The following is a 14,287-nucleotide window of genomic DNA, read 5'->3' as shown; positions in this document are numbered from 1 at the left end:
GGTTACTGACCTATTGGGAATTATTAGTCTCATCTTGAATCTCTCACTTAATTATTCTTGAACCTAACTCTAGCTTATAAAGAAAATATCGCAATAAAAAATTATAGAAAAAAGTTACTTATGAGTCTTAAAGGTTCATAGGATCAGCAACCTATATCTCACCCCCAACCACACTGGTAAAATAACGAGGGAGCTTCTCTACACGGTCGGTTGACCTGCTAGAAATAACGAACAAATCTCCCTCAAATCGCTTGTACTCTATTCTCAGTTCTCAAAACGTGAAGGTCACCTAGGATAACGCAGTTTTAGATATGCAAAATAATACATATTGTCCTAGACGGAATGGTTTTGCTTATGAAACTGTTAAATCAGAGCAGATCTAAGGCTAAGCAATAATTGATCTTTTGCAGGTGGCTATTTCTACATAGTATTATTTGAAATCAACACTGCGATCCAATTAAGTCCTATGCATATTCATAGTGTCACTATACAAGCTTAAAGCATTCAATGATATCATCATGGGTTGCCTGTTTACAGCTAGTGTCAATGACCAAAATATAAAATTAATGAGGCTTATATTTTTCAATCGTTGTCACACTATGCAGAACAAGTGAAAGGAAGCTAAATACTGACATTGAGATTATGCAACCAGCGTTCTATCGATTTGTTCACATATGACACCTTTAATCCAGAAAAAAGTTACGAAAAGGAAAGAATTGGTAATGGTGTTGGTTTAACATTTAAGCAATTACCATACTGTGTCAAAGTTTCTAAGTTTTACTGGAACTACTTAAAGTTAAAACAGATACAGCACCAAGCGTTTTCTTCCCGAATTCTGTCAGACATTTTCTGTTAATTCAACTGGCGGCGAGCTGGCAGATTCGTTAGTTGGTTACTAGGATGGAATTGTAGATTGGTACATTGTCCTGGTGCAAATGCCGCCGACCCAAGTGGAAGATCTTGCAACGAAATCTCTTCCTGAACTCCCCCAGAACCTCCTCAAAGTAGTCTTTATAGACCATCAGGCCAGAGGGAATCTAATGGATGTAGATGATGCTTTTGCTGTCGAAAAAGGGGATCGTCATGAGCCTCCCGATGAGCTTGTTTTGTCTGGCCTTATTGAGTCTGCTGGGAGTTAGAATGCTTCCTTTAGGCACTCTGTCTCTTGGTTTCTGGATCATTGCAATATATCTAGCTTTCGACAGAGGTCACCAGCGAGCCAATTACTCTTGGACCAGAGATAAGGAGCCCAATCATCTCCTTGCTGTAATCGACACGTCTTTCCTTCTGGTCGTCATTGAACACCCTGGGCACAAACATTGTACTCTTTTTGCGCATGTTCAGATCTTCATGAATAATTCTGTGTACTGTTGTCATACCAACTCCAAACTGTATGCTTATTGCCTTATAGACATTGAATTTTCTCAGCCAGTTTTGATATTATGACGTCCCTCTCCCTCCCACAGCTCTCATGGACTCTCACTAATCTCTTGTACAAGCGACAAAAGATGCTCGGCTCATAATCTATAAGCTGAGTGGAGCATTTCATAGGTTTTTATTGCGTTCTTACCCAGTTTACCATAAACCTTTATTGCATAGCAATCTTTTAAAATGTCCGCTCATTCCCACTGCATTCTGCAAACTGATCAGCTGTGACAAGCAGTGTTTATTATGGTGTGTTCAAAATGTTGTTACAGGTGTCTCCTTCACTTACTGTAAAAGTTGGCAGGTCAGCTTATTAAATATATTGCAATAATATACTAAATTTACAATAATTTAAGACAGTTATAACTGCCTCCCTTTGAAAGTCTCAAAACCCCTGGAATGCAGCTCATATGAAATTTATTAAAATTCTTCTTTCCCTTAGATAGCTGGTCAATAACGTGACAAGCTTTTTGTTGAAGCCAAGACCAAATGTATGTATGTGTGTGTGTATATATATATATATATATATGATATATATATGTATAAACACTCATATGTATGTATACGTGTATGTATGTTTACATACATGTATGTGTGGCAGCTGGTGACAATAGATACCGATAAAAATAATTACATATATTAAAATGAGAGTAAAAGTCATTAATCGATAGATAAAGAGAAAAGAAATTACGTAGTATTGCAAAAAATAATAAATGAGAAAAAAGAGAAAGAGCAAACAGCAAAAAGAAAAAACAATTATCCTCCTGCCCAACCCTCACAGTCCATAAGCAATAGCCAATAATTGTTTTTCAACAGATGGAAAGGAAAAATGCAGGAGGCCCTAATTCTAGACATTTTCTTGTAGATAATTACAAAATAACCAATATTGTATATGTGTGCTTGCAATCGCTACCCTAACCCTTACACTATATATACACGTGCATGATTTTAGATCGCAGATCAAGTCACTTGCCAAAGAAGCATGAATCTAAAATATAATATAAAAAGTTACACACACACACACACACGCACACACACACACACACACACACACACACACACACACACACACACACACACACACACACATATGTAGAAGGTTGAAAAAGAGCACACGAGTTGATATGTATAAGGAAAATAAAACAAGGTAGAAAATGCTAAACTAATTTTATCATGAAGGGCATTATATTACTGGTCTCAGTGTTTGCGACTTTTTCAACTTGGAGTAAAGCATAAAAAACAATAAAATTGTGGAAAAATGAAATGAAATGCTTTTTTAAAATGGAAATATTAAAAAAAAAAACATTTCATTTAATTTTTCCACAATTTAATTGTTTTTCATGCTTTACACTAAGCTGAAAAGGTCGCAAAGGCTGAAACCAATACTAAAATGTTCGTTATGATAAAATAATTTTAGCATTTTCTACCTTGTTTTATTTTCTTTATATATATATGCATGTATGTATAGGTGAGTGTATGTATGCGTGTGTATGTGTGTCTGTATGTATATCTATCTATCTATCTATCTATCTATCTATCTATCTATCTATCTATCTATCTATCTATCTATCTATCTATCTATCTATCTATCAATCTATCTATCTATCTATCTATCTATCTATCTATCTATCTATCTATCTATCTATCTATCTATCTATCTATCTGGCTGAGTAAAAAGTAAGCAACGTTTTGAAACATGAAATACATCACAATATATTTCAACAATGCGGGAATTTTATTCATCGAAGAAGTACCATTACAATCAATACATTTTTGCCAACGAGTTACAAGTTTGTTTATTCTGGTAACACAAAAATCTGGAGTTCTGGAGCTGATGAACTGTTTTAACGCTCTTTCATTATTAGTTCGAATTTTGAACTCCTTCTCTTGCATGAAACCTTCAAGATGCTTGAAAAAGTGGTCGTCGGTAGGAGAAAGGTCTGGGGAATAAGTTGGGTGGGGAAGAAATTTGTAGCCAAGTTCCCTCAACTTCTAGAGCATCATTAGAGAAATGTGTGGGCGAGCATTCTCATGAAGAATGATTGGCCCTCTTCTGTTGGCCAACCAGGGACGAGGGAGTATCTGTTATTCCTTCATTTTGGCAATTTCATGGCAATACGTTTCTGCAGTAATGGTTTTTCCGGGTTTTAAGAAGTTATAGTGGACGAGTCCAGCAGTACACCACCATGACCTTCATTCTGAAGAGCTCGGATCAAGGGAAGGTTTTCGGTACTTCATTTCGGTCCAATCACTGCGAAAACTTTTTTTTATTATTGTACTGAATCCTCTTACAATACCATCGAAAAATGGATCAGTCTGGTTACGGAGAAGAAGCGACGAGTAAATTTCATATCTGCGCAATTTCTGATTTTCATTCAAACCGTGTGGTACCCATTTGTCGATCCTTTTTTATTTTCCGATCGCGTACAAATGGTTGCAGGCAGTTTTCTGGCTAACTTGAAGTTGTTCTGTATGTTATCGGGTGGTTTTATGTGGATCTTTCTAATTGACGATATTTTATTGACCGTCATCGATGACAGATGGGCGTCCACTACGCTCATGATCTTCAAGGCTCCGGTCTCCACTGCGAAATCGTTTAAACCATTTTCGAGCTGATCACTCAATGGTCATTTTCTCATCAAACGTTTCGTTGATGTCGCGAGCTTTACGTTCTTTTTGTGAAGTTGAATAGCAAAATTGCCAGAATATCGCTCTCTGACAGTTCCATTTCAGATGATTGTAACAACGGTGAAAAAACATCGATGTTAATTTATTGATGAATTTGAGCAAGTCTATGTCTGTACATATATATATATACACCAACACACACATATACATATAAGTGTACAAACACATACACATACACACACGCACACTCACACACACACATGGAGCTGTCTTTTATGTGGAGTGGGAGGAAGGATTGACAATTAGTACAGAGTGGAGGTCGTCAAAACATTTCTAACATTTATTCTTTTATATTTATATACTTAAATGAGAATTGATATTAAAGGAAGAATCGACTGTAACATTCAGCATTGACAATTAGATGTATTTGGTTTGTTCGCTTTCTGCTTTGTGCACGCGTGTGTTATGAAAGACTAGCTAGAGAATTTTATCTATCTTGCTTCGCTCCTGATCAGAAACATGTCTTTGATCGTTCTACTCGAGGAAATATTCATTCAACTGTAGCAGACGTTGACGGAATCATCAGTAAACGTTGGCAAATTGCACAAATCTCTGATTTAAAATTTATCTGTAAACTATTTTTCTTTTATTCCTATGGTTACCATGTAAGTCAATCAACAGAGTTGAGTCTCATGGTAACTTGAAATGCTAGAAGAAGATGAGCTTCCAAAGAATTAATTTCAATGTCAACTGTGTATCTTGCAGTTATAAAATGTATTTCTGATGCAGTGTTTTTCCTTGCTGATTGTCTTTAGAAGCAAAACCTTCTCTGAAGATACCTTGTAAAAGTCGATAAAAGAGATTATAGTATTTTCAGTCTGAAATTCTACATGTCTGTAATGGTTTCAGACAGTTAACAGCAATGTATCTTTTCAAATTCTCATTTCATTTGTTCCTAAATACGTTTTGCTTCTATAGTAATACAGCTCTTGTATAACCATAGAATATTATGTCCTTCTCTTATTCACCAAAGAGAATATTCAATAAATAGTTTTCCCTCCATCTTCCCTCCACTTGTTAGCGACAGTTTAGCTACTTGGATTAACTTTGATATGAATTCCGTGTGTGAGTTCAAATCTTGGCCGTAATTTAGTCCAAATAAGAAATTTAACTTTTCCATTTTAAGCCTGACACACATTCCACCACCTAAGCTGCAGAGAAAGTCACTGGATGGATTTGAATAAAGAGCGCAAACCGGTACTTTGCTGATACTGTGCTGCAAGCAGGGACCTGATCAACCCAGGCTGCATCAACAGTGTGAAAGGGTTTAATGTTCAAAGACCTGAATCTCCCTAAGATACCAAAAAAATTACTGATGATGCATCCCCGAGTGTTGGCGAAATGATTTTAATACTACTACATGTAATTAAAATTTGTGAGAAGTCAGATCTCCAATTCAAATGCACTTTGATACAGGTCACTTTTAGTTGTAATTTATCAAACTTTTCACCATAACCGGTATATTTTTGTACTTGATTCAGCAAATGAACTATTTTGAATTAGGAAAACATTGTTTTCAGGCCTGGAAGGATAAATAGATAAACCTAAATAGATAACAATTCCCAGTAGAAATAAAGATTAGCAATATCTAAAACAAACTGATTACCTGCTCAGCAAGATATTAGAATACATAAAAAAAAAAGAAAAGAAAGAAAATCTAATGATGAACTGACAGCGGAGAGCAATCACTTTATAAATTTAACGGAAGGCTACATTGACACCGCAGTGCTTTTTGACTTTTGAGACTCCACAAAGGCAGACCCTGATGTATTTCTATATTCTTCGACTCGATCCTCACTTTGACGCTATGTATGTATGTATGTATGTATGTATGTATGTATGTATGTATGTATGTATGTATGTAGGTATGGAGGTAGGTAGGTAGGTACGTGTGTGCGCGTATGTATGCATATATGTGCAGATGTACATACGCATGTATGTATATATGTGTGTAAACAAATATATGGCTATATGCATCTATATACATATATATATACGCACGCACACACACATATATACATGCATACATACATACACGCACATACATACATACATACATACATACATACATACATACATACATACATACATACATACATACATACATACATACATACATACATACATACATACATACATACATACATACATACATACATACATACATACATACATATGTACGTACGTATGTGTCGTTGAACTCATTTTTACTTTCAGATGCTTCTTCAATAAGTTTTATCAACAAACTATGTCCTTTATCCAGCCTATGTAACTTGCGTAAACATAAACGCTTTGTGCGTTTGAATAATTCGTAGAAAACTTAATAGATGAGAGTAAAAACGAGTTTAACAAAGAGTAAAAGGATAGTTGTCCTAGGTTAGTGGGTTCAAATGAAGGTGACGTACAGGGATCTTGCATGCATAGTGATAAGGTGTTGTGAGTGTCCAAAATAAGTGGAAAATGAATTAGTCCCACTACGTGGCACTTTGAGATAGTGTCTTTTTACTATAGGTTCGGGCCGACCAAATCCCTTGTGAATGGATTTGGTAGACGGAAACCTAAAGAAGCCCATCGTATATATGTATATGTATATATCTAGGTGTGTATGTCTTTGCATCTGTGACAACCGGTGCTGGTGTGTTTATGTACCCACAAAAGAGACCGATAGAATAGATACTAAGCTTTAAAAAAATAAGTCGATTTGTTCGAGTAAAACTCTTCAAGGCGGCTCCCCAAGCTGGCCGCAATCAAATGACGGAAACAAGTAATAGATAAAAGTAAGAAAAATAGGGGCATCAATACTATCCTTGAGATGTATAGAGAGGGAAGCGACAAGCGGCGCTATAAAGTATATCAATTATCCATACACTTACCACCGTGCTACTTCGTAATACACCAAAACTGAATGTAAAACAATAAAAGTCTTCTTTCTCTCTTTCATCCCTTCGCCCAATTTAAATATAAGTTGTCGCTATAACATTATCAAACGTTACTGAGAATCCATTCTTTTCCACTCGGTTATATTTCTTTCACTCATCAAGCATTTTAAGCCAAGTTACTCGACATAAAATAATTTTATATCGCACATTTCCATCTTGTTTTGCTTGTTTTTTGCAGAAAGTGTCTGAGTGTGGAGGGTATATTTTCCCATAATTCTCTTCATGTGTGTCTACACACACAGAAAGACACACACACACACACACACACACACACACACACATGACTACATTGGGCAAAATAATAAAAAAACACCTTGTAAAAATAGTTTTATAATTTGATACGAGTTGGTCCACTTTTGTCATCCATCACAGCTTTAACACGTCAAGAAATTAACTCGTACAGGTTCTATACGTTGTTACGAGAATTTTAAGCCAATCTTCAGGTAAAACATGCTTCAGCTCTTTCAGTGATGATGGTAAGCAGTCTAGAAACCATTTCTTCCGCTTAACAGTGTTGATGGCGGAAAGGAGAAATCTAGCTATTGCAGATTTATTTTTGTAACCAGCTTTATGGAGTTCTTGACGGAAAGTTTTAGTTGTCAAGGGTGTGGCTTAACTCTGATGTTACTTTTGTTGCCGTAACTCGATGGTTTTAGATACAATACGCTTCACTACTCTGCCGCTCCTCTCTGCCAGCTTTGCCTTTTGTCCAGAATTATACTTGCCAAAACTGGTTTCATTTTGGTTTTGGAATTGCAACATGATTGTTAGGGATTATAACTCTCGAAACATTAAACGATTCAGTAGTTTTAGTGACTGAAGCTCCAACCATTCGCCCTTCAATAATCTGTCTTCTTTAAAAATCAGATAGGTCGCGCATTTTAACTTATTTCGATATACCTGCAAAGAAAGAAGAGCTATGTCACGAAGTGTAATGAATATGAACACACACAGACAGCCAACTAAACAACATCACACACACACACACACTGTTTTGTCCAATCAAACCCTACACACACGCGCGCGCACATACACACATATATACGCAAGCAGGAGACAGAAAGATAGAGGTAATTAGCTTGGGTGAGGAGATAACGTATTAGACAATCATTTGCACTGTCCTTAAGGCTTTTTTTATTGTCTGAGAGTAGCTCTATATTTTACTTCGTGACTACTCTTCCCACCATTAATCTCAAAGCATAATTATAGAGTTTTGCATTGAAATTCTTTAATGTAGTTTATCACAAGCTAATAATACTTTACTAATTACACAATAGACAAACAACCAAGAAAAACAGGAATCTAACGTGTCGAGTTGAGCTATTACTAAATAATAGCCTCGCTGTCTCTAACTGTTACGTTATATCATTAAACTTCATTCACTTCAAGATAAATGACAATCAATAACAATCTAACGTTAAATTAATTCTACTCTTTCTCAACTCTCATTGGCCAATAAGACTGGGGGCGCGCACTTACTTTTCTGTTATATTAAGTTAAATAAAGTGGTGAATACCATAGAATGGTGATGCGAACTTTTGAACCGATATCCATTACTAATTTGGAAGCATAATTCTCCTCCTAACCTCATGTATACTTATCTATATTTTTGTTTTCGAGCGAATGGAGGCTCTGAGTTATTTGGTTATACATTCTCAAAACAATTTGATTTTATTACATCAACCAATGTAAAATCCTTCTGCATTTACTTCGTCATTATTACGTTACTACTTAATCAAGTAAAGTATAAGCTTCACTGATAATATCATAATAGAAGTGAAACGCATCATTCATATATGCTGAAATGATCAAAAGAATATTAGTTATCTATTTATTATATTTTCGTCACCACATGATTATGTCTGGTAATATTTTTTAGTGCTACAGGCACAAACATGTATACGAGTTTCCATTTTGTTATTAATAACTCTCTACCGCCTTTTCACTTTCCTTTGTAGGTTTTCTATGACTATCCCGGCATCTATTATACATAGGACAAAATTTTTGCATATATATATATATATATATATATATATATATATGTATGTGTGTGTGTGTGCCATGCTTGGTGAACGAGTACCCACCACCGAGGAGATCCAATACAGATCGAAACAACGTGGTCAAGTGGTCTCAGAGGTAGGGTGGCAGGAGTTATTTCCCGCTTGCAATAAATATCAAGTGTGAGAAGCCCCTCGAGTAAACCAACTGGAGACGTCTTCCTGGGGTTAAATGTCAGTATCGTCGTCTCTTAGAGGACAGCCACAATAAAATGGCCATAAACAATACTTTATATATATATATATATATATATATGGCGGTGCCCCAGCATGGCCACTGCTCGTGAGCTGAAACTAGATAAAATGAAATAAAAAGATAAATAAATATCTTATCAAAAATATTTTTGCTCGGAGTAACGGCTAGTGGCATTTTCTGGTAACAATAAACAGGACAAAATTCTACAATATGCAATGACCACTCTTTTTTCTACTCGTTGGCGTAAGTCATATAATTTTATGTACTTCTCTTATCTTGCAATTTATTTTGTTAAGGCTTGCTGTTTGCCTTGAATATTTACTGACGGCATGTACCTGTCTTTTATATATGACGTATGTCGAGGAAACTACTGCTGATAGAGCTACTAATGTTTTTTCGTATTATTATTTATTATTTTTTTGGGGGGAAATAATAAGCGAATGCATAGATTTTTAGATTGCTATTTTATATTGTTGTTATTCTTTTTATCGAGTCATGTCAACGACCTGTTTTCGATTCCTGATTGAAACTTATTTCGGTTTCTTTTCAAGGTGAAAGGAAAAACGAAAAAAAAAAAAAAAACTTCAAATTATCGGTGGGTAAAAAAAACAGAAGCGTCATTACTTCCTGTATGAGTTTATAGTAAAAGCTCGGATTAAAAAGAGAAAAAAATAAACAAAACAAAACAATAACGAATCTGCACACAGCAGAGCAAACTAAGTATTCTATTTATAAATATTTCGAAACATGCTGCTTTGCTAGTCAGCTGATAAGCTAACAATATGTGACAGAGACGTCACAAATGGTAAATCATGATAGATTTTGAAGTTCTGGACGAGTTCACTTTCTAACACTCACATGCATACATATAAACTAACATACACTCGCACAAATACTCTTGATCAGTACCCTCCACACACACACACACACACACACACACACACACACACACACACATGTATAAGGTGATCAAAAAGTCTCTCCGCAGTAAGCATTTAATGGTTTTCGGGAAATTCTTGTACACTGATCCTTTATTTGTTCCACAGGAAAACAGTTAAATCAGGTGCTCTTGGTGTCCAAAGTCCCTTCGAAATAATCCGTTTATCGAAAAATTATTGCAGTTGGGCCAGAGTGATGCGCAGGATGAAAAAAAATCACTGCAGAGAGACTTTTTGAACACCCTGTATATATGATATATATATATATAAAATATTTGCATATGTGTATGTATGTGTATATTATATATATGTGTATGAATTTATATATATATATATATATATATATATATTATATATATATATATATATATGTACATACATATATAAAGATATATATGCATGAATGTATGTATGTGTATGTATATATATATACCCATTAGTCTAAATACATATGGATCTTGTGCGTTCATAACTTTGGTAAATATCTGCTTGTCTATATAAATATATGTGTGCGTATCACATACGAGCAGAAAAACAAACGAAAGTTGCGCTCAACATGTTTGGTCAGATTTGTAAGTATTCAATATGTTTTTAATAAAGGCGGCAAGCTGGCAGAAACTTTAGCACGCCGGGCGAAATGCGTAGCCGTTATGTTCTGAGTTCAAATTCCGCCGAGGTTGACTTTGCCTTTCAGCCTTTCGGGGTCGATAAATTAAGTACTAGTTACGCATTTGGGTCAATGTAATCGACTTAATCCGTTTGTCTGTCCTTGTTTGTCCTCTCTGTGTTTAGCCCCTTGTGGGCAGTAAAGAAATAGGTATTTCGTCTGTCTTTACGCTCTGAGTTCAAATTCCGCCGGGGTCGACTTTGCCTTTCATCATTTAGGGGTCGATAAATTAAGTACCAGTTGCGTCCTGGGGTTGATCTAATCGACTGGCCACTCCACCTAGAATTTCGGGCCTTGTGCCTGGAGCAGAAAAGATTATGTTTTCAATAACAAACGATGGCTTCTCTCTCTGTGTCCATAAAGGCTCAGTATTATATTCAAACACCTTCGCGCGTTTTTTTTTTTTTTTGTATATGGAAGAAACTATATGTACTTGTACTTGCTCCAAAATCCACACCCACTCGAGATCGGAGCTATAGGGTAAAGTTAAATGAAATTTTCTACATGTAATAAATAAGATAGCATTTTGCAATACATATTGAACACATTTTATTTTTCATGCAATTAAGTTACCACACACAGACACACACAGGTGCATACACTCCAAACACACTCACACATAAAGGTTGAAAGCTACAAAATATATATACATATTCACATAAATCTGAATGGGTTGCAACTAGTGACTGGATCGTATCTCTGTATGCATATATGCATATAAACACATATACATAAATATACATATGTACACACATGCTCACTCGCACACACAGATATACACGTGTGTATGTGTGTGAGTACTATACTTGTAGTATATACAGCATGGTACTTCTTTAATCGATCCCGAAAGGATGAAAGGCAAAGTCGACCTCGGCGGAATTTGAACTCTTTATTAACACAGAGGGGACAAACAAGGACAGACATAGGTATTAAGTCGATTACATCGACCCCAATGCGTAACTGGTACTTAATTTATCGACCCCGAAAGGATGAAAGGCAAAGTCGACCTCGGCGGAATTTGAACTCAGAACGAAACGGCAGACGAAATACCGGTAAGCATTTTGCCCGGCGTGCTAAAGATTTTGCCATCGTACCGCCTTAATAATAATAATATTAATAATATTAATAATAATAATAATAAAATACCCTGATGCAGTACCAGGCAGTGGCTCTCATGGCTTCTGATCTTAACTGATTGGAAGTGTTATCATGTACATTGTTTTGTCTTGGTATAAAAGATGGGCTACAGCAAATATTCTGCTCAATACCACAGATTTGCTTGTCAGTTGTTTGACCTTAACTAGTTGAGCATGTCCCTTAGTGGCTGACGATATGTGCATCTCTGATCACGAGCAGAAGTAGTGGGGGAGCATCATAGCCATGTGTTGAGAGGGATTCTTTGGGGTTTGAATAATTCACCTCTGGAAACATGGGTGGTTCGTTCAACATCCTTAAACAACTCTTATTCAGGGACCTTTTGAGCGGGATGGGCTACTCAACCTGAAGAAAATTCTAACTGGGCCCCACCTGCAAGGTCATGCGCTGTTTATCTTGATATGAGATCACCATGTCGCGCACATATGGTTGTGATGCATGTGCCTGGTGTACCTTTATCAGACGGGTAGTCATGATGGGTATATTGGGCTTCGTATATTTTACCCGTGTCACTTTGATGGCATGAACTGCTCTCTCACTCAATAATAATAATAATAATAATAATGATAATAATAATAATAATAATGATGAGGATGATGAGGATGAGGATGATGATGATGAGGATGATGATGATGAGGATGATGATGATGAGGATGATGATGATGAGGATGATGATGATGAGGATGATGATGATGAGGATGATGATGATGACAAGGATGATGATGATGATGATGATGATGATGATGAGGATGATGATGATGATGATGATGATGATAGTGGTGTAGGTGATGATGATTTCTGAGATTAAAAATGATTTATTTTATTAGATTTCATCATGGTTAATTTATATCATCAGCATTAGTAGCAGCAGCAGCAGCAGCAGCAGTAGCAGCAGCAGCAGCAGCAGCAGCAACAACAACAACAACAACAACAACAACAACAACAACAACAACAAGAACAAGAACAACAACAACAACAACAACAACAACAATATGGATCAGAAGAAACCATATCGAATTAAAGAATAAAAAAACCCAAAGAAAGAAAAAAAACGTTGCAGCATATATTTTCTGTTGTTACAGATGCATAACAGCTGCAGTCTAACTGTGCTTGCATTTGACAGTGAAGTATATTTGCATACACATACATACACACATACATACATACATAGATACATACATACATACATACATACATAAAATACATACATACATGCATACATACATACATACATACATACATACATACATGCATACATACATACACACATACATACATACATACGTATATACATACATGCATATATACATGCATACATACATACATACATACATACATACATATATACACTCATACATATATATGTATGTATGAGTGTATGTGTGTATGATGTGTGTATATATATATGTATATATATATTATGCATGTACACTATACAATCATACATACATACACACAAGCATATACACACACATATATATACACTTTGTGGCAGCATCTATTCTATATTCTCTCTCACTATAAAGCATAGTTGCATCATATGTGCAATATGCAGTTTCAGCTATCTTCTTCATTGGGAAGTATAGCTGCTGCATATACGGCTTCACTATAAATATTCCTTTACTTTAACTGCTTGGTTCATGAGTGCATTCTGACTACTTTTTCTGATCATCGTATTGCAAAAATTATTGTTATTTTTTTGGTTGTTTAGCTTCAGGTTAACTCTTACCGAGGAGTCTTGTGAAGGAAATTGTCCCAGCTGAGAGCTTTCAACTGTTTGGTTTCTTACATAACAAAAACTATATTGTCAAATGCATCCTTCCTTAAGATGATAGATGTTATTTGAGAGTTTTCGCTGCTGTTTCTTGGAGTTTGAGAAACCACACAGGAGCTACCTGTTTGGTTCGTTTCTACCAACCGATCGTTAGCCTCACCTCGCACCCCCCGCCTCGCTGCCACCGTTATGTAGTCTAGCCCAAGTGCAGTTTATTTATTCTGTAATATTCATGCAACGAATCGCATCGCTCTGCTCGAACAACATACTACCACAGAGATGCATTTGTATAGCTTCTTACATACAGTGACACTGATATCTAATGCATACGGTATATAATTGTCCACTACTCCACTCATTGTAAGTAGATGAAGCAAACAGAATTAGCACTTCAAGCCACACATATGCGCATGCGTTCACACAAACACATTAAACCTAAATCTAACCG

General features: G+C 35.9%; 1 long non-coding RNA gene across 1 annotated transcript in view; it reads left to right on the top strand.

The window, feature by feature from the left end:
• The window catches only part of LOC118766249, a 24,401-nt gene extending 14,054 nt beyond the window's left edge, over positions 1–10,347 (top strand). The window contains exon 3 of the long non-coding RNA XR_005002165.1: positions 10,271–10,347. This is a non-coding gene — a long non-coding RNA (uncharacterized LOC118766249). The remainder of the gene's footprint in view (positions 1–10,270) is intronic.
• Positions 10,348–14,287: the final 3,940 nt, after the last annotated feature.

Source organism: Octopus sinensis, linkage group LG1 (genome assembly GCF_006345805.1).
Source record: "Octopus sinensis linkage group LG1, ASM634580v1, whole genome shotgun sequence".
Lineage (NCBI taxonomy): Eukaryota > Metazoa > Mollusca > Cephalopoda > Octopoda > Octopodidae > Octopus > Octopus sinensis.
Note: the sequence above shows the minus strand (reverse complement) of the source record. Positions and strands in the feature narration are given on the sequence as shown.